The following is a 25,421-nucleotide window of genomic DNA, read 5'->3' on the forward strand; positions in this document are numbered from 1 at the left end:
AATATAAATTTTTTTATTTTTACCTAGTATAATGACTCACTTGCAATATGACAGTAGTCTTCTAAGCGTAGGAGCTACGTACGTAGACCTCTACAGTGCAATGCAATAGAGGGTGTCCTAGATCATTATAAAAGCTCCGAACAGGAGTGGTGGACCTAAATCTACTAATAATTTTAAAATTATATATAGAAAACTTGTCCGTCCGTCTGTTGAAATGAAGATACAACTCGCATTATTTCTATTACTCCTAGGATGTTTGGCATCGAAAATGGGCTATATCGGCCCACGTTTAGACCCCATAGACCCACCCGTTATAGACCCCATAGAACGGTACCTCCCGATTTTTGGTCTATTAAACGCTTTAGTCTCATTGTATCACCGAAATTACTGAAATTTGGTACTTAGACTTCGTTGGGGGCATACAACTTTCCACCCGAAATTTGTCGGTATAGGACCACGTCTTCATACAGCCCCCATAGAACGGTATCTCCCGATTTCCACCTGAAATTTGTCGGTATATGTAGGTCCACATTTTTATGTAGCCCACATAGAACGGTACCTCCATTTTCGTTTTTTTCAAGGTTGTGACCTCAATATATCACTGAAATGCCTAAAGTTTGTTATTTAGACTAGATTTAGATTTGCCGGCATAGGTCAAGGTCTTCATGTATCCCCCATAGAACGGTACGTCCCGATTTTCGGAATTTTAAAGAATGAAATGGCTGGAATTTGGTATTTAGTTTTTGGTGGGGATATAACACTTTCCACCAGAAATTTGTCGGTATAGGTCAACGTCTTCATATAGCCCCTATAAAACGGTACCTCCCGATTTTCGGTATTTTGAAGGTTGTGGTCGTAAAATCCCACCGAAATGACTGAAATTTGGTATTTATATATTCGTTGGGGGTAAAAACGCTCAACCTGAAATTTGTCGGGATAGGTCCACGTCTTTATATAGCCCACATAAAACGATACCTCTCGATTTTCGGTATTTTGGAGGATGTGGCCTCAATATACCACTGATATGGCTGAAGTTTGATATAGAACGGTACCTTCCGATTTTAGGTATTTTGAAGATATTTCCCAAATAGCATTTAGAAGACTGTTTTGTCAAACATCAGATTGAGGAGTCTTTTTAGAGTCCTTTTGGTGATCAAAAATTGATTAAGTAAGTCGCTTGTGTGATCAGAAAGGGACTCGAAAGTGACTCCCTGTAATGATTAAAAAGAGTTCAATTTAAAATACAACAACAAATGTGTAGCAACCACATATAAATCATTGAGGTGTTTAAAATGTGACAATTTTTTGTTATTTATTGTCACATTTTGATCATCTGGAAGATTGAAAAATGCTTAATCAAAAAAGGATCATGCAGGTGTTTGAAAAGTGATTATAATTATGTATCTTCTGATCATATTTTGAACAGTTAGGTGATTAAAAACTGATTGTTTTGTTTTATTTTTGTTTGGTTGTAAATAATTCTCATATACACTTTCTACAAAACTTTGATATAAATGTAACGTATAATATTAAGTACATAGAGAAACACAACACATGTTCAGGTTTAGCCAAGTGAAATGAAGAAGCAGTATACTCACCGCGCAACATAAAGAATAATTAAAAGACAATAAAACAAAGGAAAGAAACAAAAAAGAATAAAGAGAAATTTCTTTTAATTTTTTTCGTCTAATAAATGACTCCCTAAAGACTCATAAACGATTATAAACATGAACCAAAAAAGACTCGAAAAAGAGTCCCAAAGCAATCAAAAAATCACCAATAAATGATTGAAATACGACTCGAAAAAGACTTTATATACTATCAGAAAATGGGCAAAATGACTCGAACTAATGCAGAGGAAGACTCATTTGTGATTTGCTTAGACGAGTCGCCTGAGGTTATGTTTTCCTACCGACAAAGGTGTCATTTATGATCAGAAAATGAGCTCATATTCCAGCTTTTTAACCCACTTAGCGCCAGAAATTTTTTTTTTTTTTGGAAAATTTTAAATTTTCTTATTGAATTCAGTTTTATTTTTATTTTTAAGCATTTTTTAAAAAGTAACTTTTTTTCTTAAAACTTATAGTTTTTCCGGAATCGGGTGTCCGTTAAAACGGACAGTGGCAAAATCCACTACCGTAAATTTGTATGGGAAATTGGTGTTTTTTACAAATATGTATAAAGTAAACTTCATTTTTAGTCGTACGCACAAAGCCAACTGTTTTATATTTTTAAAGATATTCTCTTCTTCATTTTATAAAATATTTTCCATCGTACGCCCTAAAGAACGGCATGTTTACTTTATCCGTAATTGTAAAAAACATCAATTTCCCATACAAATTTACGGTAGTGGATTTTGCCACTGTCCGTTTAAACGGACAGCTAACTTTGCAGTGTAATACAGAAGAATTCTTGCTTTGTATTCACAATTTATGTTTTAGAATAATACTTTCACATCTTTTCTAAATAATCTTTGCGTTGTATAAGTGTAACTTATCTAATTATGTGTTTTTTACCATTGTAAGAAAATCAAAAAATCACTTCACGAAAAGGGTTATTTTTGTGACCGAACCGCGAAAAACTACGCAGGTCAAATGTCAATTTATGAACGGGGAAGGACAGACATATGAGTAAATAATTAGAAAATACAAAAAACCCCGCGATAAAACACGTATCTAACTGTTTTTTACCTGCATTTTTGTGCACATTTTTTGCTGGCGTTTAAACGACCAGTGGCTTTAAGTGGGTTAATCGTGCAGGCGGATCAAAAAAGACTCGAATTTGATTAAAATTTAAAAAAAAAAAATGCTGGCTGGGTTATTTTTTGACCGTTTGTGTGTGTGGTAGCAACAGTTTTTGCTGTTGCTGTGGACTGAAAATGGAGAGGGCAAGTTGTTCGAAAGTTCGGAGATACATAGGAGGGAGGTCGGAAGCTCGGAGGAGCGTGGTCGGAGGTTCGGAATTTTCGACCACCCTCATCCGAACTTCCGACCACCCTAAACCGAACTTCCGACGACCCTCCACCGAACTTCCGACCACCCTTCTTTGAACCTCCAACCAGCCTCCTCCGAACTTCCGAACACCCTTCTCCGAACATCCGACCACCCTTCACCGAACTTCCGAACCTCCGACCACCCTCCTCCGAACTTCCGACCACCCTCCTCTGTACCTCCGAACTTTCAAACAACTTGTCATCTTCATCTTCAGTCCACAGCAACATCAAAAACTGTTGCTACCACACACATAAACGGTAAAAATATAAATACATTTTTCCTACTCAATTTTCGAGTAAACTCGTACTCTATTTCGAGTATTTTCACTCCCAATCTTATTTTTAAACCAGGAGTACTCGCGAGTGCTCGCAAATAAAACAAAAGAGTGGAGAGTAAACTTCCTTTAAAACTCAAACTCTTCAAGTACTCCCACTCGCTAGTAAAAACCAGGAAATCGGAGATCTGGTTTGAATCGATGTTGGAGAGCTTGCATTGTCATGATGCAGAATGATTCGTCTTCACTTGTTCGTTTTTCGAATTTCTCAGGAGGCTTCAGGTACACAAATTGCCGTATAGTCGCCACACGGTCAGTTTTGCAGAAGAAACATGCGACGATTTGCTTCGAAGTGCTTCTTACATGAAGACGTTTCTTTGGATTTTGCTCGCTTTCGAAGACCCAAATGGTCGATTCCTTTTTTGTTTCGGGCTCCTAAGCAGAGATCCAAGATTCGTCGTCTGAGACGATCTTACAAATTCGTATGAAGCACCGCGATAGTTTTTATACACATTTTTTTTTTTTTTTGCACAAATCCACAAGATGCTGTTTTTGAGCGATTGACCATTTTTTTGGATCCAGCGAGAACAATCCATCTTAGCGGCCAGGTGTTCATGCAATATCAAATCTTAGTTGGTGGAAGATATGGTCAAGAATTCCTCTATATCATGGTATATAACATGGCGATCTTGCATTATCCGTTCACGCACGGCATAATTTTTTCTGGCACAATGGCCGATTTTGGGCGACCCTCACGACCTTCGTTATTTGCGAGTATCGGCCAAGATTGAATTCATGAAACTAGTTTTTCATAGTGATATAAGATGGCCGTTTATCAACATACAAATTTAATTTAATCGATGCACTCTTGTCGTGATTATCAATGTCGAAATTTGTGAAAATGGACGAAAATGTTCACAAGTGAATTCCATTTTTTGGCAAAGTAATTTTTCCATGTCTCTGTAAACCACACAACACGTGGTCGTATGTCAAAGTGTCCTGAGTACGCCTAGGCTAAAAATTGTCAAACTTTCCAGAAAAAAATGTCAAATCACGCCTGGCGACACTGCGTGTTGCCTAGGCCAGAAGGTTTTTAGTTCCCTTGTATACCGGCAAAGTAGCCTACATATGAAAAGAGCTACTGACGCTTCCCCTGATGCAAATTGCGATAACGTGTCTGCTAGATAACGGGCCTACTCCCTAATATATAGTGGGTTTTTGTAGAGAACCACAGTTTCCTTCCATGCTACAAATTGTCTCTATCATGACAGAGAAATTCCCAGTTCTGGCATTATTGGAAATTACGTGGAATCTCAACGTATTAATTGTGTAATTGAATTTTCATATATATGTACATTGCAGCATAGGGTCGCTTAGCCACTTCTTGCAAAATGTCTTCGGTGTAGCTGTCGTTAAAGTTTTTTTTAATATTAATTTCGGTGAAAGCGAAGGCACCCACAGCCTCCTGACATATAATTGAATATGAATTTTTCCGGCCAGGCAACATAAAATGTTTAATAATGGCAAAATACCCCTGAGTAATGTTGGCGACATTTCCTGAGTATTTCAGCCATGAACAACTTCTTTACAATTGGAGTCTTAGTATACGGTAGAATCCACAAAGTTATTTCTTACAATAAGTTTATTTGTTAAATAAAGAAATTTTGATGTGCTAGTAGCTAATTGCAGGGGTAGTGGTGTAGGATATCACATGGTCGGCCCCGTCCGACTATAGCATTTGCTTACTTGTTTTTGTTGTAAAATTGATTCAAATTAAAAATAAAATATTTATAAACAAATTACTCTACCATTCGAATTTTTGAAATTCATCTAAACCAGTCATTTTTCGTGGTATTGGCAGGGGCCGCGTGGAAAATCAGCTGCAACAAATTAAAAACTATTCAAAATATTTCCTTAAGCTGCACTTTTGTGTACTATTCTGTTGTAGGTACTAGAAAAAGTGGACCAATGTAGATAGTCTTTATTAGAAACTCATGTATGTCTGAAAAAAACATTACGAGATGTAAACTGTAGACCAAATCGCTTGAGCCTGGTTTTGATTGTATCAAAATGTACCTTAGGGTGATGACCTGTTTACATACTCAGATCCCTGTATCATACTTTGGGTCATCAAACACACAAGGTAGTTACATATTCACGTTGTCATTAGAGAGGGTGAATATCAGTGAGAGTTTGTCCTTCTTGCGGTAGTGGTATAAGACTTGCATAACTTTAACTACATCCTAACAGCATTGGTTGCTTCGGACAATGCTGATTGTAGCTTCATCTCATTTTGGGCCTTCAAGCAATTGAGTGCTTTTGGGTAGACATTCAGAGCTACAGATAATTCTCCAAAAACTTCAGCGCTGAACAATTGACTACTGATCCATAGAGCTCATCGTTTAGGACAACGCGATGCTGAATTTCCGTATGGGGAGACCTTTCTCTTCGAACAATAGGTGGTATTCACTACGGTTAGGACTTTTTGACGTTTTTTCTCAAACTACAGTGTACAAAGGCTGTGGTGTTACAAATGCTTCGTTAGCCTAGGTGAAGCGCCAGTGGCAAACAAAATTGAGGTCGTCCCACATTTTACAAAATGATCGTACAGGAAGCGGACTTACACCAGTACGTGGGATATATGGGGCTAGCAGTAAATTGTGGAACTGTTAATAGTTGTGCCTTGTGTTATATGTCTGATATAAGTTCACATTTGGAGGGCAATGTCGTCTTGTTCCAGGGGACTTCAATGCTCGCCATGAGCTTTGTCATTCCGTTCTAGGCTATGACCAAAATGCTACAGCGTTGTCCAAACAAATTGGTAGCTCCACATTTTGAACAAACCCAAGGCCTTGGTTCGTTAGCTTCCTCGATTAGTTCGCTTCCTGCGATTCCTCTGGGAACACAAAATTCAAACTAATGACCAATTCGATAACCAGGAATGTTTTGCACCAAAGGATGAATAATGTGGCTAAAACTTTCAAAATACCGTTCCATGGGGGCAATACCTAATCATTTCAGGTTGAGTGTATTATGCCCCCAATAAAGAGTATTCGGTGGGATAATGAGGCCACAACCTCCAAAATACCGACAATCGGGAGGTAATGTTCTATGGGGGCTATTTGAAGGGATGTACCTATACCGACAAATTGCAGGTGAAATATTTTATACCCCAAACAAAGTCTAAGTACAAAATGTTAGCCACTTCGGTGGGATAATGGTGCCACAACCTTCAAAATACCGAATATAGGTACACTCTAAACTTTTTGCAACAAGATGCGACACAAATCTGCGCAATTTTAAACATTTTTGTTGAAACACTATTTTTACGCATAAAGTGTGCTGAAAATGTGAACATATGTGTCTAAATTGAATGAATATGCAACGATAAATGTCTAAATTTTAAACATTTTATGCGTAAAAATCGTATTTCCACAAAAGTGTTTAAAAATGCGAACATTGTGTCGCATCTTGTTGCAAAAAGTTTAGAGTGTAAAATATATTACGATGTGCAAAGTTTGAACCAAATCATTTTCTCCCGAAATATTTGGAACTTTTACGGGAAGGTACCCGAGAGAGTGGAGCGATATGTTCCATCTTCGAAATTGGGATCAGTTTGGAACAAGTATAACGAAGTGTAAATTTTAAGCCAAATTGGTTGATTCGTTCGAAAGTTTTCGTATACTCGTACACCAGCCTGACAGACCGACTGATGGACAGAGTTAAATCGACTCAAAATTGTCGGAAACGGATTTAGTCCAAACATACTCCAAACCACATTTCAAGCTGAATTCCTGGGTTCGATGCCCAGCGTTCGATTCCCAGGTAACATAAAATTTTCAATGACTGCAAAATGTTGGCGACATTTAATAAGTATTTCAGTCACCGTGGTGCAGTGGTAATCACGTCCTCTATGTACCTAGAAAGCCGCCTGCCGTTCAATCCATGACCAGAACATCAACATTTTCGGCGGTGGAAAATCCCATAAGTATTTCAGCCATGAAAAAGTTCTATATAAGTGCCGCCTTAAGACACGCTGTTCGGCCTCGGTGATTAACAGTAGGTCCATATCATTGAGTTAATATGAATCGGGATACACTCCCTGATATGAGAGATGTTTATCTTGTCCCTTTTGGGAGGTTTGTTGCGGAATTAAGGTGTTCATCGTATGAAAGTCAATTATCATGAACTATATCACAGGGACATTTCCCGAAACGGAATGTTTGACCCTTCGTCGAGTCACATTATTATTTTAAGAAATGTTTGTCAAGCCCTCCAAGAGTTACAGGGCGTGACAGAAGTATTACATACGATATCCTCCAAGAGTTGAGTACGTTACTAAAATCCTCAGGCTATGAGACAAATTGCAGTGTGGTTCCGCAACTGAAGCCAAGCAAATACTTCAGTCATCACTATAACAGTACCAAAACCCATTATATTTGTGGGCCTAACGAAACAAGTAAAAAAGTATCAGTCGGCCTTGCCGACAGAGATAGACCCTCAGCCTGTGCAAATTGAAACACTTTTTTCACAAAATTTTGGTCGTATGAACCGACAAAAATGTTGATTAGGAGTAAAGTTCAAAAATTTTGCTGAAAGGCACTTAAAGGAATGGACCGACATAGACCATGGGGTGCCATAGGGGGTTTTTACACCCTTCGGGCTGTTTTCTCAAGAAGTATGGACTTGCCCCAGATGAAACTAGTACCATCGTTATTGAGGCAGCGAATGTAAGTTGCTTCAACAAAAATCAAAGTGATTCAATAGAAGGTCTTAAAGTGAACTTATCCAAAATTTTGTGTGGGAGGTACGGGATGGAGTGGACAAATATAGTCCATATTCGAAGCTGATCTATATCTGGTAGATATTATGAGAATGTGTAAAGTATGGACCAAATCGGTCACTCCCATCAAGAGTTACCGTGCGCACAATTTTACCGAATATTTTTGAACTTTTGTGGGGTAGATACCTGAAGGAGCGCACCGATATGGCTTATCTACGAACTTAAAGTAAGTTTGGAAACAATATTACGAAGGCCAAATTTTGGCCGGAATCGGCATTTCTGTTCGAGAATTATCTTGCGCTTCCACCCATAAACATGGTGTCATAGGGTTTGTTTTTCAACTTTCAGGCATTTTTTCAGGAAGTATGGACTTGCCCCTAAGGAAACTTGTGCCTTCGTATAGGAGACAGCGAATACAAGATGTTACAACAAAAGCCATGGTGATTCGAGAGCAGGTCCTAAACTGAACTTTTCCGAAATTTTGTGTGGGAGGTACTCGAAGGAGCTTACCGATTGTGTCCATATTGGAACCTCATCTAAGTCTGGTAGAAATTTCATAATGTGCAAAGTATGGACCAAATCGGTTACTCCCTTCAAGAGTTATCGAACTTTTGTGGGGGAGATACCGGAAGGAGTGGACCGATATAATCCATCTTTGAACCTGAACTTAGTTTGGGCAGAATATTACGAAAGCCAAATTTTGGACCGAATCTGCAGATCCGTTTGAGAGTTATCTTGCGCTCCAACCACTACACACGGTGTCATAGGGTTTTTTGTAACTTTCAGGCTATTTTCTCAGGAAGTATGGACTTGCCCCTAATGAAACTTACAGCGTCGTATAGAGGACAGCGTATGCAACTTGCGTAAACAAAAATCAAAGCGATTGGAGACCAGGCCCTAAACTGAACATTTCCGAAATTTTGTGTGGGAGGTACCCGAAGGAGTGGACCATATTGTAACCTCATCTAAGTTTCGTAGAAATCGCACGATGTGCAAAGTATGGACCAAATCGGTTATTCCCCACAAGAGTTATCATGCGCACAAATTTTGCGACAATTTTTGAATGTGGGGGAGGTACTTGAAGGTGTGGACCTATATGGCCCATCTTCGAACTTAAATCGAATATGGACAAAATATTTCGATACCCAAAATTTAAACCGAATCGATTTATCCGTTCGAGAGTTATCGTGCGCACCAGCCAGACAGACGGACAGACAGACAGACAGACAGACGGACAGACATTGCTAGATCTACTCAAAATTGTCTGAAACGGATATCGTACAAACATACTTGGGGTCTAAAACCATTATTTCGATGAGGCACATTTTTGGTCGTATCAAAGTGTAAATACCCTCTTTAGCCTAAGGCTGAGGGTATAAAAAGGCCGTACTTCTAAATATTGGTGGTGATGGTCAAAGGCCATTGATGAAAAATCTTAGGGCAAACCACACTCTGGCCTCATTTTTTACATTTTGTCAAGATGCATATGTGATGTGACGACTGTGATGACAATAAATTAAACTTTGTAAATTTATCATACAATTGTGGTTTCTTTAACCACCCCATTGTGCAGAAATGCACAAATATTTATTCATTCATATAATATCCGCTTAGCAAAAAACTGCCATTGTCTGCAAAACAAACGTAATCTTCAGCATCGGCAGCATGTGTATAAGCGATCAGCCAGCAGCACATCCATAAAACATGATTTGTAATGGTCTACAAAACATTGTAGAGATTACAAAAGTGAATAACAGCTGATTGTTGGTAGTTGGTAAAAATGACAAAAAAAGCAAAACATATAAAACTACTCAATTCCGTAGTTTAGTCCATAAGCCACTTTGGGATTTTTAAACATGGACGGGGATGACAGATTGCATAGTGAACGAACGAACGAACGACGCATGTGCGATGTAAGTTCAACAAACATAATTTTACTTCCTACAACACTCCACACGTACCGACGACATAAACACACATACACAATATTAAAGCCAACTTCAAAATAAAGGTGAACAAAATACGAAATCCCAAAACAGAAACAGAAAGACATAGAAAATCGTTTTAAAACAACTTTTGTTTTCATTGTTTAACTGTTAAGTGTCACAGTTGCGCAACAACAATAAGTCTATTTGGATTTTTTAGGTAAGTGTTGTTTTATTTTGGGAGTTGAATCCACACCACCGCCAACGAGACCTAGAAGAAGAAGAATAACAACAACTTTGCTGAACATTCAACACTGAGTGTTCATAATCTAACCATAGGTTGTGTTACATACCACAATATGTGCCGAGTTGAGGTAGTAACGTCAAAGCAGTCTTAAGTTTGATATGAAAGGTTAAAAAGGGGGGAGGTGGTATTGTAAGTTTTCCATGACGCTTTATATTAAGATCTAATGAAATTGATATAACATTCAAATTGAAATAAATGATTTGGTTCGGTTTCTTGCTAAAATCCAAAAGAAATGGGTACCCTCAACATGTTTATTACTTTTAAGCTTCGAAAAAGGATTCGAATTATTCATTAGGGAGATAATATGGTTCGAAACATTCCAAACAATATTTGGACCATTATCGATATATTTATGGAGAATAAAGATACAGCGATATAGCAAAGATAGCAAAGACTGCTAAAATCTTCAGTGCGAAGATGTATGAAGGATTGGTCCACAATGACTACCCGCAATTAACATTTCAACATGAGCCGAGAAGTGTCCTTAAATTGATAAGAGATGGACTTACATAGTCCCTTCGATAGTTATTGTGCAAAGCAGTTATTTTATGGTAGTATTAGTATTTTTAAGAGCCTTTGCGTCATTATGTCAGTAAACATGGCCTTTCCCATAACAAGAATTATATCGTTGTAATCAGAATCACAAGGACTAACTTCGATGAAAACAATCCTCGAACAACCCTTTAACTGCCCTTCAGCTACAATTTTAAAAAGAGGTACCAGAAGGAGTTCTCAAATTTGGTCCACATTTAAACTTGCTTTAGCTTTTTGGCCATTATCTCAGGAAGTATTAACTTACTCCAGAAAAAATTGTACCGTTGTAAATGAGGCCGCTAGAACAACCTACTGAAAAAAGAATCAAAACGATGCGAGAGAAGATCGTAAACTTCAATTTTTCCTAGGGAGGTACCCGAATGAGTGGACCGATGTAGTCAATATTTCACCTTGGTACATGATTGGATGAAATAATACGATGTGCAAAGTCCAATCACCAATCAGAAACTCCCTGCAAGAATTATCTTCCGGATTTGCTATTTTGGTTTGTGCCGTCAGGGTTTCTTGGAGCTTTTAGGCCAATATATCTGAAAGTATTGTCTTGCGCAAGAAAAAATTTGTACTGCTGTAAAGGAAGCCACAACGACAACCAACTGAAAAAATTAAAACGATCCGAGAGGAGCTCTTAAACTTCACTTTATCCCAATTTTGTGTGGGAGGTACTAGAAGGAGCGGACCCATATAGTCCATATTCGAAACCGATATATACACGCAGAGAAAAAAAATGTGATTGATCCAACAATATTCGAGGAGCAAAATAAGTATTGTAAAGATATTGTAATTTGTGTTTTCTTTTTATACCCTCCACCATAGGATGGGGGTATATTAAGTTTGTCATTCCGTTTGTAACTACTCGAAATAATCGTTGTAGACCCCACAAACTATATTTATTCTTGATCAGCGTGCAATTCTACATCGATATAGCCATGTCCATCCGTCTGTCCGTCTGTGGAAATCACTCTAGCGTCCGATCGGATTGACGTAGGTGGATGAAATTTTGGGAAAATCTATTATATGTATGTACGTAGGACTTATGGTATTGAAAGCGGGCTATGTAGGTCCACGCTTTTGTATAGCCCCCATATAACGCCCCATATAAAGTACGCGTCATTTTAATATATTTGGAATATATTAGTCCCATTAGACAACATAATCGGTTGTAACTTTGTATTTTGTGTTTCCAAAGGCTAAGAAACATTTCTACCATAAAATGTTTATATAGGTCCACGTTTTGATATAGCCCTCATAGGACGATATCTTCCGGTTTTTGGTATTTTGAAGGTTTTGGCCTCATTATCACACCGAGGTGGCTGAAATTTGGTGTTAAGTCTTCGTTAGGGGTATAAAACTTCCCCAGAAATTTTTAGGTATAGGTCCACGCCATCATATATCCCCCATAGAACGGAAATATTCATCGGAGAATGTATATAGTATATATGTATATTCTTGATCAGGGTAAAATTCTAAGTCGATGTAACCATGTCCGTCTGTCCTTCCGTCCGTCTGCTGAAATCAATATACAGCTCGCAATTTTTAAGATAGAGCTTTGTAATTTGGTATAGAAGTTTCTATTGCACCTAGGATGTTTGGTATTGCAAATGGGCTATATCGGTTCACGTTTTGATATAGCTCCCGTAGAACGGTACCACCCGATGTTCGGTATTTTGATACCGAAATTATAATACCGAAATGGCTAAAATTTGGTACCCAGAAATGTGTCAGTATAGGTCCACGCCTTCATATAGCCCCAATAGAAGGGTACCTCCCTATATCCGGTATTTTGAAGGTTGTGAAATTTGTTATTTGATCTTCATTTGGGGTACTAAACGTTCCATATGAAATTTGTCGGTATAGGTCCACGCCTTCATATATAGCCCCCATAGAACGGTACCACCCGATTTTCGATATTTTAAAGGGTTTAGCTCATTATCACACCGAAATGGCTGAAATTTGGTACTTAGTCTTATATGTGGATATAAAACTTTCCCCCAGAAATTTTTCGGTATAGGTCCACGCCTTCATATATAGCCCCCATAGAACAGTACCTCCCGATTTTCGGTATTTTAAAGGTTGTGGCCACAATAATCCAACGGAAAGGCTGAAATTCGGTATTTGGTCTTCGCTTGGGATATTAAAAGTTCCATATGAAATTTGTTGGAATGGATCTACGCCTTCATATAGTCCCCATAGGACAGTACCTCCTGATTTTCGGTATTTTGAAGTTTGTGGCCACAGCACCCCACCGAAATGGCTGAAATTTGGTATTTAGGTAAAAGCCTTTATGGCTGAAATTCGTCGGTATAGGTCCACTTTTCGATATAGCCCACATAGAACGGCACCTCCCGATTTTCGTAATTCTGAAGGTTGTGACGTCAATATCCCACCGAAAGACAGAAATTTGTTATTTAGACTTCCATGGGGTTATAAAATATTCCAGAAGAGAATTATCAGTATAGGTCCGCGGGTTTCTATATCCCCCACAGGAGCGTACTTCTTGATTCTCGGCATTTTGAAGGTTTTAGCAAAATATCGGAAGTTTGGTATTCAGCCTTCTCTGAGTGTAAAAAGTTTCCACCGGAAATTTATAGGTATAGATCGACGGTGTTTCCAGAATTTCGGTATTTTGAAGGTTAGCCATATTTTTTACCGAAGGTGCTGAAATTTGGTATTTAGTCTTCTTCATAAACAAAAGTAAACTAATTGTTGCATTTTACTTCAATACAACTCGTGTAACAAGTTCGGCCTGGCCGGTTCGCCGGAGCTCTAAACTCTCATTTGCTAGTTCCATTGCCACAGCTAAGATATTTGGCCTCACTTTGGGTATTCTTCAAGCAGGTGTGTAGCTAGTCTCGGAAAATCCGTTCTGCTACCTGAACATAATTTTTCTAATATTCTGAAAGCGGGAAGGATTTTCCCAGACTCGCTATATACCATTTCTTTGAAACGGTATTTTATGAACTCTTGTAATTTAGCCTTGTCACGTTTAATGAAACTGTGGCGTACATAGGCGATGAAATCAGGCGGACAGCAGATGGACACATATTTGAAATATAGAGAAACAAATAGCTGTGCAATTCTACTTTGTACTTTCAATATTGGCTAGAAAACATTCTTCGACAAATCCTGTTCAAAGATCGGCGTTATTAAACCCCGATCTGTATGAAGGAATTATTCGCCGACAATGCTTTCATTATATCTTTTAAAGTACAACTTTCAATGTGGACATCAAGTGGAGTAGGAATAGCGCAGAAGATAATACTACAATGTGTGATTTGGAATCCTATCCTAATTTTGACTTCACGAACAAATATTCCGTTGTAGTACCTACACAACATTGGTATTAAGTATCATATACTGCAGATTAGTCCAATGTTAGTCGAATGCTCTCACAGTGCGCCTGAACTAACATTAGTCTCATTTCGATAGGACTTGCTGGTTCCAAGCAAAATCTTGGCGTTTCATAAAGGTCAATCTGCAACAACATTTTCTTTAGACCCATTTCCATAGGACTTGTGGTTCCAAATAACATCGTGGAAATCTAAAACACAATGTGAACATTGGCCGCGATTTATTAAAAAGCCCTCCGGCGATTTTGTTTTTTTTTTGTTTTTTTGATTTTTCTCATCTATGAACATTGTAGTTTCAGAATCCGTAAAAACTTCCCACGCGTAAGCACCTTTCATTTAAAGTTAGTTCAGGCGCCCGTGCTCTGTTAATTTTTGTCTGCACTGTAAATATACTTAAGCTTCTCATATACACTGTCATCGGCATGTTACATTCTCCAACATTTTATTATTCAAATTTCCCAAATCTCTGTCGGAATAACATTTACATGTAATTTGCAAAATCCATGTAAAAGTTTGCAACTGCTTTGGCTTAAACTCCAACAGCTTTTTTGAGCCTGGAAATTAGTTTATGAATGGCATGTCTCCAAAAAAGACCACTTCAGAAAATGGTATCGGATAGATGACCGATTTTTGTTCATTCATGACAATGGCTGAGTTTTTTTGCACTTTTTTGATTGTGTTTTATTTTATTTTTTGTTTTTTTTTTTCGATGATCGCTTCGTTGGCTATGATGATAATATTCATCCGCTCGCTCTTAAACTAAAACTCTTGTCTTTTGTTGACTCAGTCATTCAGTCAGCCACCGCATAATTTTCATACAACTGTTGTTGGCTGGCTGCTCCAGCTCTTAGCGTTGATGTTTGCTGCTGCTGTTGTTGTTGAGTTTGGTTTTTTTTGCTTTTTGTATTATTTACGAAATATTTTGTTGTTGGTGTTTTGTATTTTTCGCTTTTTTCACGTCAGTTACAAGCCACCAACAAATTTCAATTTCATTCAGTTACCACTCGGTACGGGTACTGAACTGTTGTATGGCCGTCATTCAATATTTTACTTGAGTTACAAATCGAACGAATATTGTTGCAATAATTTTTTGAAATTGAACTGCAAATCGGAACTAAAGGAAAACTATACCCGACGTTTTAATTTATCCTGTTTTCAATAAGTATTTCACATTAAGCAAGTGATAGTGTTCAATTGATGTGAGTTAAGAAATAAAGTTAAATAAAATTATAAGAAAATAAACAAAATGGAATTGAATTAAAAGTGATAACAGCAATTGAAATTGAATGCTAATATACATTTGCAAAAAGATAATCGTTTTCAAATAAATAATTATAAATAATTTAAACCGCCAACAAATATTATAAAATTATTTCTAATTTCAAAATAGTGTAATAATAAATAACACGAAACATATTGGAATAATACGGTCTGTAAATAAAAATAAGAATTTTGTAAAAGTATTTAGGAGGATTTCCTGGGACTACGATCGATCAGGACTGGACGAAGCAATTAACCAATTGCTTTAATCAATTTTTCTTTAATTTGAATTTTAGGGGTTAAGAAATATAAACATTATAATACAACCGTTACACATTACTCAGTAATAAGTAAAATAACAAATTTTGCCCTGTAAAATTATAAACAAATAACTCATTATTTTCTGGTAATAGCAAATAACTCATTATTTACTGGTAATGCAGAAGTTGGCTTGTTTACATTTCTTTGTAATTGCACGACAATTATATGGCCTAACAATGAAAACGAGAATATTTAACATCAAAACTTACTTACCATCAATTCTACGTTTGTTTCGGTGTTTTCTTAAGTAGTCTCCAGCAAGATTTAGCCATTTTTACATGCAATTGTTGATGCACTTTTTCCACTCCGATTGAGACACCTCCAAACAACGGTGTTTGAACGCTTCAACACCATCTTCTGGCGACGAAAATCGTTGACCACGCATTTTTTTTTTTGATATGCTGGAATCAAATAAAGTCATTGGATCCTCAGTCAGGGCGGTATGGTGGATGACCCCTAAATTCCACGTTCGATGTGTGAGAGCTCACATTGTCATGATGCAGAATGATTCATCTTCTCTTGTTCGTTTTTCGAATTTCTCTGGAGATTGCAGGCAAACAAATTGTAGTGTACCGCTCAGAATTAACCGTCCCACTTTTCTTAAGCCGTATTGTCGCAACACGGCCAATTTTGCCGAAGAAACAGTGTTCCATTTTCTTTGAAGTGCTTTTACATGAATAACTTTCATTGGATTCAGTTCGCTTTCGAAGACCCAAAGGGTCGATTCCTACTGTTTTTCGGGTTCCTAAGCATAGATCCAAGATTCGTCTGTAATTATCTTACAAATGTCGCTTGAAGCACCGCGGTCATTTTTATTCACTATTTCTGCAAGAGCCTTTTTTGAGCAATTGTCCAATTTTTTGGATCTAACGAGAAAAATCCGCTTTTGCGGCCAGGTATTCATGCAATATCAAATATTAATTGTTGGAAGAAATGCCCAAGGACGCCTCTATCTCACGGTGTGTTACAGGCGCAACGGGCGATTTTGGGGGGACCCGCACGAACTTCGTTTTTAGCGAGTGTCGGCCACGATTGAATTCATTAAACCACTTTCGGTAGTGCTAGGATGACCCTTTATCGACATACAAAGATTTAATATGATCGATGCACTCTAGTCGTGATTATTATTATTCCGTTTGTAACACATCGAAATATTCATCGGAAACCCTATAAAGTAGTTCGATATAACGATATCCGTCCGTATGTTGAAATCTGTAATATTTATGATAGATCATTACTATTTGGTACAAAAGTTTCTACTACTCCTAGGATTTTTGGCATTGGTAAGGGTTATATCAGTCCAGGTTTTGGCATAGCTCCCATAAGACGGTACCTACCGATGTTCAGTGTTTTAAAGACAATGCACCCCGATTCAAATTAGGTCAATGATAGGGGACCTTATGTTTTCGCCGAGTCTGTAATTTGAAAGTTAAATTTTTTACCTAAAGTGCGATCATTTTACGGAACTACCTGTTATTTGACATATGAGGTTTACACGAATCGTCTCCACCAAAAATTGCCAACTTAGCTCATTGTTTTGGTATAGCCCCCACCGTATTAAGATATTTTGAGGATTTTATATACATTTTATGCCTGAACTACTCGCAATTTGACTTTTGAGGTTGCCGGTGTTCGCAAAACTTCTACACCAATAATTGTCAACCTAGTCCCTTCTTTAGGTACATATATCCATATAAGGGTATATCCGTATAAGGGTACCTCCCGATTTAAGATATTTTGATGATTTTAGCTACATTTTTTGACTGAACTACCTATAATTTGACATTTAAAGTTTCCAGTGATTCCAAATCTTCTCCATCAAAAATATTCAACACAAGTTCATGTTTTGGTATTGTCCCCAGTACGGTACCTTCCGGTTTAAGGTCTTTTGAGGATTTTAGCTAAAATTTTTAACCACGTCAGACATAATTTGACATTTTATATTCTTAGTGGTGACAAACCTTCTCCACCAACAATTTTTAACAAAGGTATAGCCCCCGTATAACGGTACCTCACGATTTTAGTTATTTTGAGAATCTTTGCAAGAATTTCTGACCGAACTACTTTTTATTTCGCATTTGGGGCTTCCAGTGTTCTCAAAACTTTTCCATCAAATATTGTCAAAATAAGTTCATGTTGTGGTATAGCATTTTCTAATTTTTGCTTATTTGGACATTTTAGTTACATATTTTACCTAAAGAACGATAATTTGACGGAATTACGTTTTATTTGACATTTGAGGTTCCCTGCAGTCAAAAAAATTATTCACTAAAAATTGTTAACATATGTCAATGTTTTGGCATAGCCACCATATAACGGTGCCTCCCGATTTTAGTTATTTTGAGGATTTTAGCTCTAATTTTTGACTGAACTACCCGTAATTTGACATTTGAGGTTCCCTAGAGTTATGAAACTTCTCTACAAAAAATTGTCAGCATAGGTCGATGTTTTGGTATAGCACCCATATAACGGTAGCTACCGATTTTTCGTATTTTAGCTACAATTTTTAAACAATCCAGTTGCAATTTGTCATTTGATTTTCCCTATATTTTGATATTGCCGCCCATAACGACCATACCTTACTATTGTGGGTATTAGTTACATTTTTGGCAGAAATACCTGTTTTTTAACATTTTTAAGATTTCCAGATTTCCCTAAAAATTGTCAAAAACATATGGTCCATGTTTTGGCATACCCCCCATTTTTCCTTTTTATTTGGTTAAGCAATTCTTATGCATTTTGTAATTTACACTGATGGGCCGGTTGGCTTTGAATTACAAGTTAATTAAAATTGAATTGAATATAACGGTACCTCCCGATTTTAAGTTGTTGAGGAGTTTCTTCTTCTTTATTTGCCAACCCGTATTCGGGTGTTGGCGATCATACAATTGTTTTACATTGTTAACAATTTAATTATATTTTTTATTCCATTATAGATAGGTTTCGATTCTTGGCAGCATTCAGGAGGTTTCTTTCGTCTTGCAGTCCCGTCCATTCTTGAATATTTCTTATCCATGATGTTTCTTTTCTGGCTCTTGGTCTTCTTCCATCTATTGTGGTTTGGATAATGGCTTGGAGGAGCTTATATTTTTCATTGCGCATTATATGGCCCAGATAAGATGTTTTTCGGCTTTTTACATCGCGTGTTATTTGTCTTTCCACATTCATCCGTCGTAGTACTTCTTCATTTGAAACGTGGTCAGTCCAGCGAATTTTTAGAATACGACGATAAATCCACATTTCAAAAGAATTTAGTCGTTTTTCGTCGGCTAATTTTATCGTCCAAGTTTCTGCAGAGTATAATAATACTGACCATATGTAGCATCTGACAAAACGTATTTTCGTTGAAAGGCTTATGTCATGGCTGGTTAGCGTTTTCTTATATTTGGAAAATGAATTTCTTGCCATTTCGATTCGGCACTTAATTTCACTTGACATATCCCATCGGTCATTTATCTGGACTCCTAGGTATTTATATGTTCTTACACGTTCTATTTCTATGTTATTAATTATCATAGGTACATTATTTTCCACCTGTTTTCTGCTGACAATCATATATTTAGTTTTTCTTATGTTTATTGATAATCCATATTTTTCACTGGTCTTCATGAGTGCATCTATTAGTCTTTGTAGCCCTGCTAAGCTGCTTGCCAGTAATGTGGTGTCGTCAGCGTAACGAATGTTATTGATGAGGATGTTATTTATGCTAATGCCAATGTTTTTGGAAGCTATTGATTCTTGAAAAATTTTTTCAGAATATATGTTAAAGAGAAGAGGTGACAAAATACATCCTTGCCGTACACCTTTCGAAATTGGGATATTGTCAGATAATTCACCACCCACTTTAATATTTGATACTTGTTTCCAGTATAGATTTTGAATACATCTTTTATCACATTCTTCTAGTCCAATATCGGTTAAAATATCCATCAACTTATCGTGTTTTACGGTATCAAACGCCTTCTCGTAGTCCACAAAACAAAGAAAGACGTCCTTTTGAACTTCGCGGCATTTTTGTACTAGAACGTGAAGTCCAAGCAATGCTTCTCGGGTACCCATGCCTTCTCTGAATCCAAATTGTGTGTTACCCATATGCATCTCGCATAATGGGTATATTCGTCTGTGTATTATTTTTAAAAAGATTTTTAGAGCATGGCTCATAAGGCTAATTAGTCTAAAATCACCGCACAAATTCGCATTGTTTTTTTAGGTATGGTTACAAATGTCGATTCCAGCCAGTCTTGAGGGTAATGTCCTGTGGCGTAAATTTGATTGAATAATCTCAATATTAGTTGTATATTTCTTCCTTCTATTAGTTTCAGTACTTCGGTGGGTATTTCATCAGGACCCGATGCTTTTTTATCTTTCATGGTTTTTATTGTTGCTCTTTATTCTTCCTCTGTAATGGGTCTTATCGTTAAACCGCTTTGATATTCTGTATTTTGTAATTGTGTTCGGCTTTCGTCCGTAAATAGAGCTTTTATATATTTTTCCCAAAGATTTTTCTTTTCAGAAACTTCGTAATGTGCTATATTGTTTTCATCAAAGAGAAATGTGGAAGATCTTCTGGAATATATCCCGGATGCCTCTTTCAATTTTTTATGGAGATTGAAATCGTCGTGGAGAATTTGTAATCTTTCAATTTCCTGGCATTGTTTTCTTATTTGTGCATTTTTTGCAGCCCGTGTTGCGATTTTAATTTCCTGGTTGATTTCCCAGTATTTTTCGTAGTTTATGTTTTTGAATTTGCTTCTTTCTTTGCGTAGAGCTCGTATTTCATCTGTCACCCATGATTTTTCTCTATTAGACGTTGTGGTGCCTAACATATTATTAGTTATGTTGTTGATGGATTCTTTAACATCATCCCATATATTTTCGCTATCTTCAGCGATGTTATTCAGTTCGGCATTTAATCGGGTTTTTACCGCATGTCTCGTCAATTCATCATCAAGTCTATCAAAATTTAACTTCTTCTGCGTTTTTTTCTTGCGTGTTATGGCCAGTTTTATGCGTATTTTGCAAACTAGAAGAATGTGGTCCGAGGGAACGTCAGCGCCGGGATATGTGGAACATTTGTTCACACAGGAAGCATATCTTTTATTTATTAAAATGTAATCTATTTGGTTTCTGACAATATTCTCACTGTTATCTTGTGGCGACTTCCATGTATACAAACGCCTCGGATGGAGGCAAAACAACGTATTAGTAACTTTGTATTTATACTCTTGGCAGAATTGAATTAATCTCTCGCCTCTTTCATTTCGTTTACCTAAACCAAATTTTCCTGTTACATCAGTTGTTTCTTCCTTCCCAACTTTTGCATTAAAATCTCCCTGGATTATTGTAATTTCGTGTTGTTTCGTCATTGTCAGTAATTTTTCCACATCATTATAAAATTGTTCTATTTCCTCATTGCTACCATCACATGTAGGTGCATAGACTTGTATTACATTTATGTTAATCGGTTTTGCGGACAATTTAATCATCATTAATCTATCAGATACTGGGAAGAATCCTGTGACGCTGGGTGCAATATTGTTTTTGACTAGGATAGCAACACCTTTTCTGTGGATTCCGTCAACATTGCCTGAGTGATAAACCTTTGTGTTTTCAGAGAAGAACTCTGAGCTTTCAGTCCACCATGTCTCACTTATACCCAATATATCTATTTGTAGCCGTTTCATCTCGCTTATGGTATTATCAAGTTTTCCAAGCTCATAAAGACTTCGAACATTCCATGTTCCGATGTTAAGTTTTGTTTTACCTCCGGGGATTCTTAGCACCCTCGTTTGGCCGGAGACTGAGGGCCGATTGTTATTTTGTATTTCCATTTTTCATTGTATGATTTTCATGGGATATTACTTTAGTGGTTTCCCGTTGCCTTCTAAAGGGTTTAGAGTTTCCATCTCTGTATTCAGCCGCTCCTCCTGGAATTCAGACGCTGTTTGCTGCAGCCAATCCTTTGGTCAGACGCTGCCGTTTTCCATTTTTTTCTTTTGGTTCGCCCCGCATATTTTATTTCTGCGGTACCCGCCATATCTGATGAGCGTTCCCCTATCCACCACCTGGGGAGGCGTCCGATGGGAGAGAAAAAAATGAAAAAAAAAAAATAACTCCGCACGGAGGAGTTTAACTACATTTATTTACTGAAATATATGTTATTTTGTGACCAATGGACAAAACTTCTCCACCAAAAATTGTCAACATATGTCCACACCGTGGTGCAAAAGTATACACAACCGCATTGCATTCAGAAGGTCTGCGGTTCGATTTCTAAACCAGGTTCTTTAATGTTTTGCGAAATTTCCTGAGTATTTCACTCCTACACAAAAAAATGGCCTCTCTAACATATGTCCCAAACATATTTTGCAGCAAACATATATCTGTTTACAAGCAGTCCCAAACATAACATATGTTTGGGTCCTGCAAACAAATATATGTTTGGATGCAAACAAAATGTATGAATTTGGGTGCAAACAAAAACAATCCCAAAAGCCACAAAAAAAAACAAGTGAGCAAAGGCTATAGTCGGGACGGGGCCGACCATGTGATACCCTACACCACTAACCCTGTGCATAAACTTTTCACTGGTAAACATTTCTTTTAGGGAATATAATCCGACTACCACCAAAAATAATATGCCTCTTTCTCTCTGGAACCCCCATAAGCATCCAAAATTTCGTGACCATCCGATCAAAATTACGACCTGTAGCTTGATTGCAAAAAATGGAAGAATTGGATGCATTACCGACTACTGTGGTATCTCCCTTGTTTGACCACCTTCGCCAACCTGCTTTACATCAATATAAAGGTAATATTTTCTTCTTCCATTGACAGGCTTTGCCGTTGGAATACCCCTACTAGAAGCCGATATATTCACAAAGAATAAAACTTTGAATTTGTCTCCAAATGAGTTTTTCCCCATTCCGACCCCTAAATATTATCCGACTATCACCAAAATCAATAGGCTTCTTCCTCTGTGGGGCCCCCATCTACCCCCAAAATATTGTCACTATCCGATCAAAATTCCAACTTGTAGCTTGATTACAAAAAAATGGAAAAATCGGGTTTATTACTGAATTTTGCAATATCTCGGTTTACTCACTTACGCCAACATACTTTGCATCAATATAAACGAGATCTTTTCTTCTTCCATTGACGGGTATTCCTTTTGGAATACTCCAACTAGAGGCGGAGATATTCGCATAAAAAACGTTGACTTTTCTCCACATAAGCTTTTCGCTTAGTCCGACTCCTGAATATTATCCGACCATCACCAAACTAAATAGGCTTCTTCCTCTGTGGGACCCGCATCAACTCCCAAAAAATTCGTGACGATCCAATCAAAATTGCGACCTGTAGCGTGATTACAAAAAAAATCGGAAAATGGGATACATTATCTACCATTGCGATATCTCCGTTGTTTGACAACCTACGACAACCTGCTTTACATCCTTGTAAAGGTGATATTTTCTATTTTCCTTGCCAGGTTTTGCTTTTGATATACCTCTTAAAGAAACAGAGATATTGCTTTAAAATAAAATGTTGACTTTTCGCCAAATAAGTGTTTGCCCAGTCCGACCCCTAATTATTATCCGACCATCACCAAAATCAATAGCCTTCTTCATCTATGAGACCCCCATTAACCCTCAAATCTTCGTGACGATCCGATCAAAATTGCGACCTGTAGCGTGATTTCCAAAAAAATAGAAAAATGGGATGTATTACCGACTATTGTGATATCTCCGTTATTTGGTTACCAACACCGACCTAGTTTGCATCATTGTAAAGAGGGGATCTTCTACTTTCAGAGTCAGACTTTGCTTTTGGAAAGTTTTCGACTAAAGCTGTGATATTCGTCAATATAATTAAAATCGCAAAAATGAAAATTGGGGTTTTATTTGCTTCTATTGTGATATCTTCGTTGTTTGATCACCTACGAGCACCTGCTTTACATTATTAGAAAGGTGATATTTTCTACTTTCATTGTCAGGTTTTGCTTTTGGTATACCCCATATAGAAGCTGAGATATTCACTTTGGAAAAAAACGTTGTCATTTTATCCACCTAAGTTTTTTGCCCTTTCCGACCCCTAAATATTATCCGACCATCACCAAAATCAATAGGCTTCTTCCCCTCCGGGACCCCTATCAACATGCAAAATTTCGTGACGATCCGATCAAAATTGCGACCTGTAGCGTGATTACAAGGTTTAGATGGACAGACGGACAGACGGACAGACGGACGGACGGACGGACTGACGGACGGACACACATAGCCAGATCGACTCAGCTCGTCGAGACATTCATTTTGGTATATATAAGTATGGGTCTGCGACCATTATATCGATGCGTTACAAACTTTTTGGCCAAAACCAACTTATAATACCCTCCCCACATAGTGGTGTAGGGTATAAACACACACATACACCAGTGGTCGTTTTCTGAGAGCAAGGGAGCGTAAATGTCAATGTGAAACACATTGAAATGTATGCTCATTTGCTCTCAGAACATTTATAAATGGTGGTGTTTTATTGAAAGGCATAGAAAAATAGCGAAATCACAGTAGACACATAGGTACCAAAAAATTCTAAAGAAGGACAAAACAGACTTTAATAAAAGAAAAAACTGAATGAAATAACAAATAAAAAGTTGCACGTTTAAACAGAAAAAATCAATTCAATTATAAAACGTATTGGACATTTAATTTACTAAAAAGCACAATTTCTTTAAGAAAATACAAAACACTGATTTATTCACTCACTTTACCGTCTTAAATCAACGATTGTCTCTAGAACACTGAAGAAAAAAGATTAATGTCATTTTTTTTTCTTTTCCTCTTCGCTTGCTAAGTTGGTTAACAACAACAAAGCACGAAACACACGTGTTTTACGCATATACATCACAAAACTTCTGCTTCGCCTATTACACCATACACACAGCTCTTTATTATAAACCTGTATTCCGCAGCCGCGAGAGCCCTGTTGTTACTCTCTTTGACAAATATCTCTCTCCACCCATGAACAATATGTTCTAACATAAAAAATATGTTGGTACCCAAACATATAAAATTGAGATATGTTACAGAATGTTGCAAACATATATTTGTTTGGGTCTGTTTTAGATTTGTTGCAACTCTGCCAGTGCGTTATCTGCAATTCCTTTATATTAAGAGTGCGGCCAATCCGTGTATAGATTCATAGATCATGGTCTTTAAAACGTTTTCAAGGATCATTAGCCTTACAATGGTCTGTTTTTATTGGGGCGAAGTCTTTGTTCCCGGAGCGGATCGATCTTCTAGTTCCTTTTCCCAAAAGGAACTAATTCCTTAATATAGTTCCATAGTTCCGAGAGCGATATAGTTCAATGAATCTTTCTCTTTCATCGTTCTTTCTGTTTCCTTCATTCCAAATAGTTCCGAGAGCGATATAGTTCCATGAATCTTTCTCTTTCATCGTGTGTCCTTCGTTTAAAAATAGTTCCGAGAGCGAAATATATCGTACCTTTTGTTTTCATTGTTTGTTGGAATTGACATAATAATAATAATTAATGAATTGCAGCGATGTTAGGTGTATGTCTTTTATGTTTATTGCCAATGTAAAATAAGAAAAATTAACGCAACGAAAAAATATCGACGTAGGTGATGTGATACATTAAA

General features: G+C 37.3%; 1 protein-coding gene across 1 annotated transcript in view; it reads left to right on the plus strand.

Moving 5' to 3' along the window:
• The first annotated feature begins 15,179 nt into the window (after window positions 1-15,179).
• LOC141391479 (uncharacterized) overlaps window positions 15,180-25,421 on the plus strand; it is a 53,833-nt gene continuing 43,591 nt past the window's right edge. The window contains exon 1 of the mRNA XM_073964357.1: window positions 15,180-15,383. The gene's annotated coding sequence lies outside the window, so the exon portion shown is untranslated. The remainder of the gene's footprint in view (window positions 15,384-25,421) is intronic.

Source organism: Musca autumnalis, unplaced genomic scaffold, assembly GCF_047663935.1.
Source record: "Musca autumnalis isolate F117 unplaced genomic scaffold, ASM4766393v1 scaffold_1, whole genome shotgun sequence".
Lineage (NCBI taxonomy): Eukaryota > Metazoa > Arthropoda > Insecta > Diptera > Muscidae > Musca > Musca autumnalis.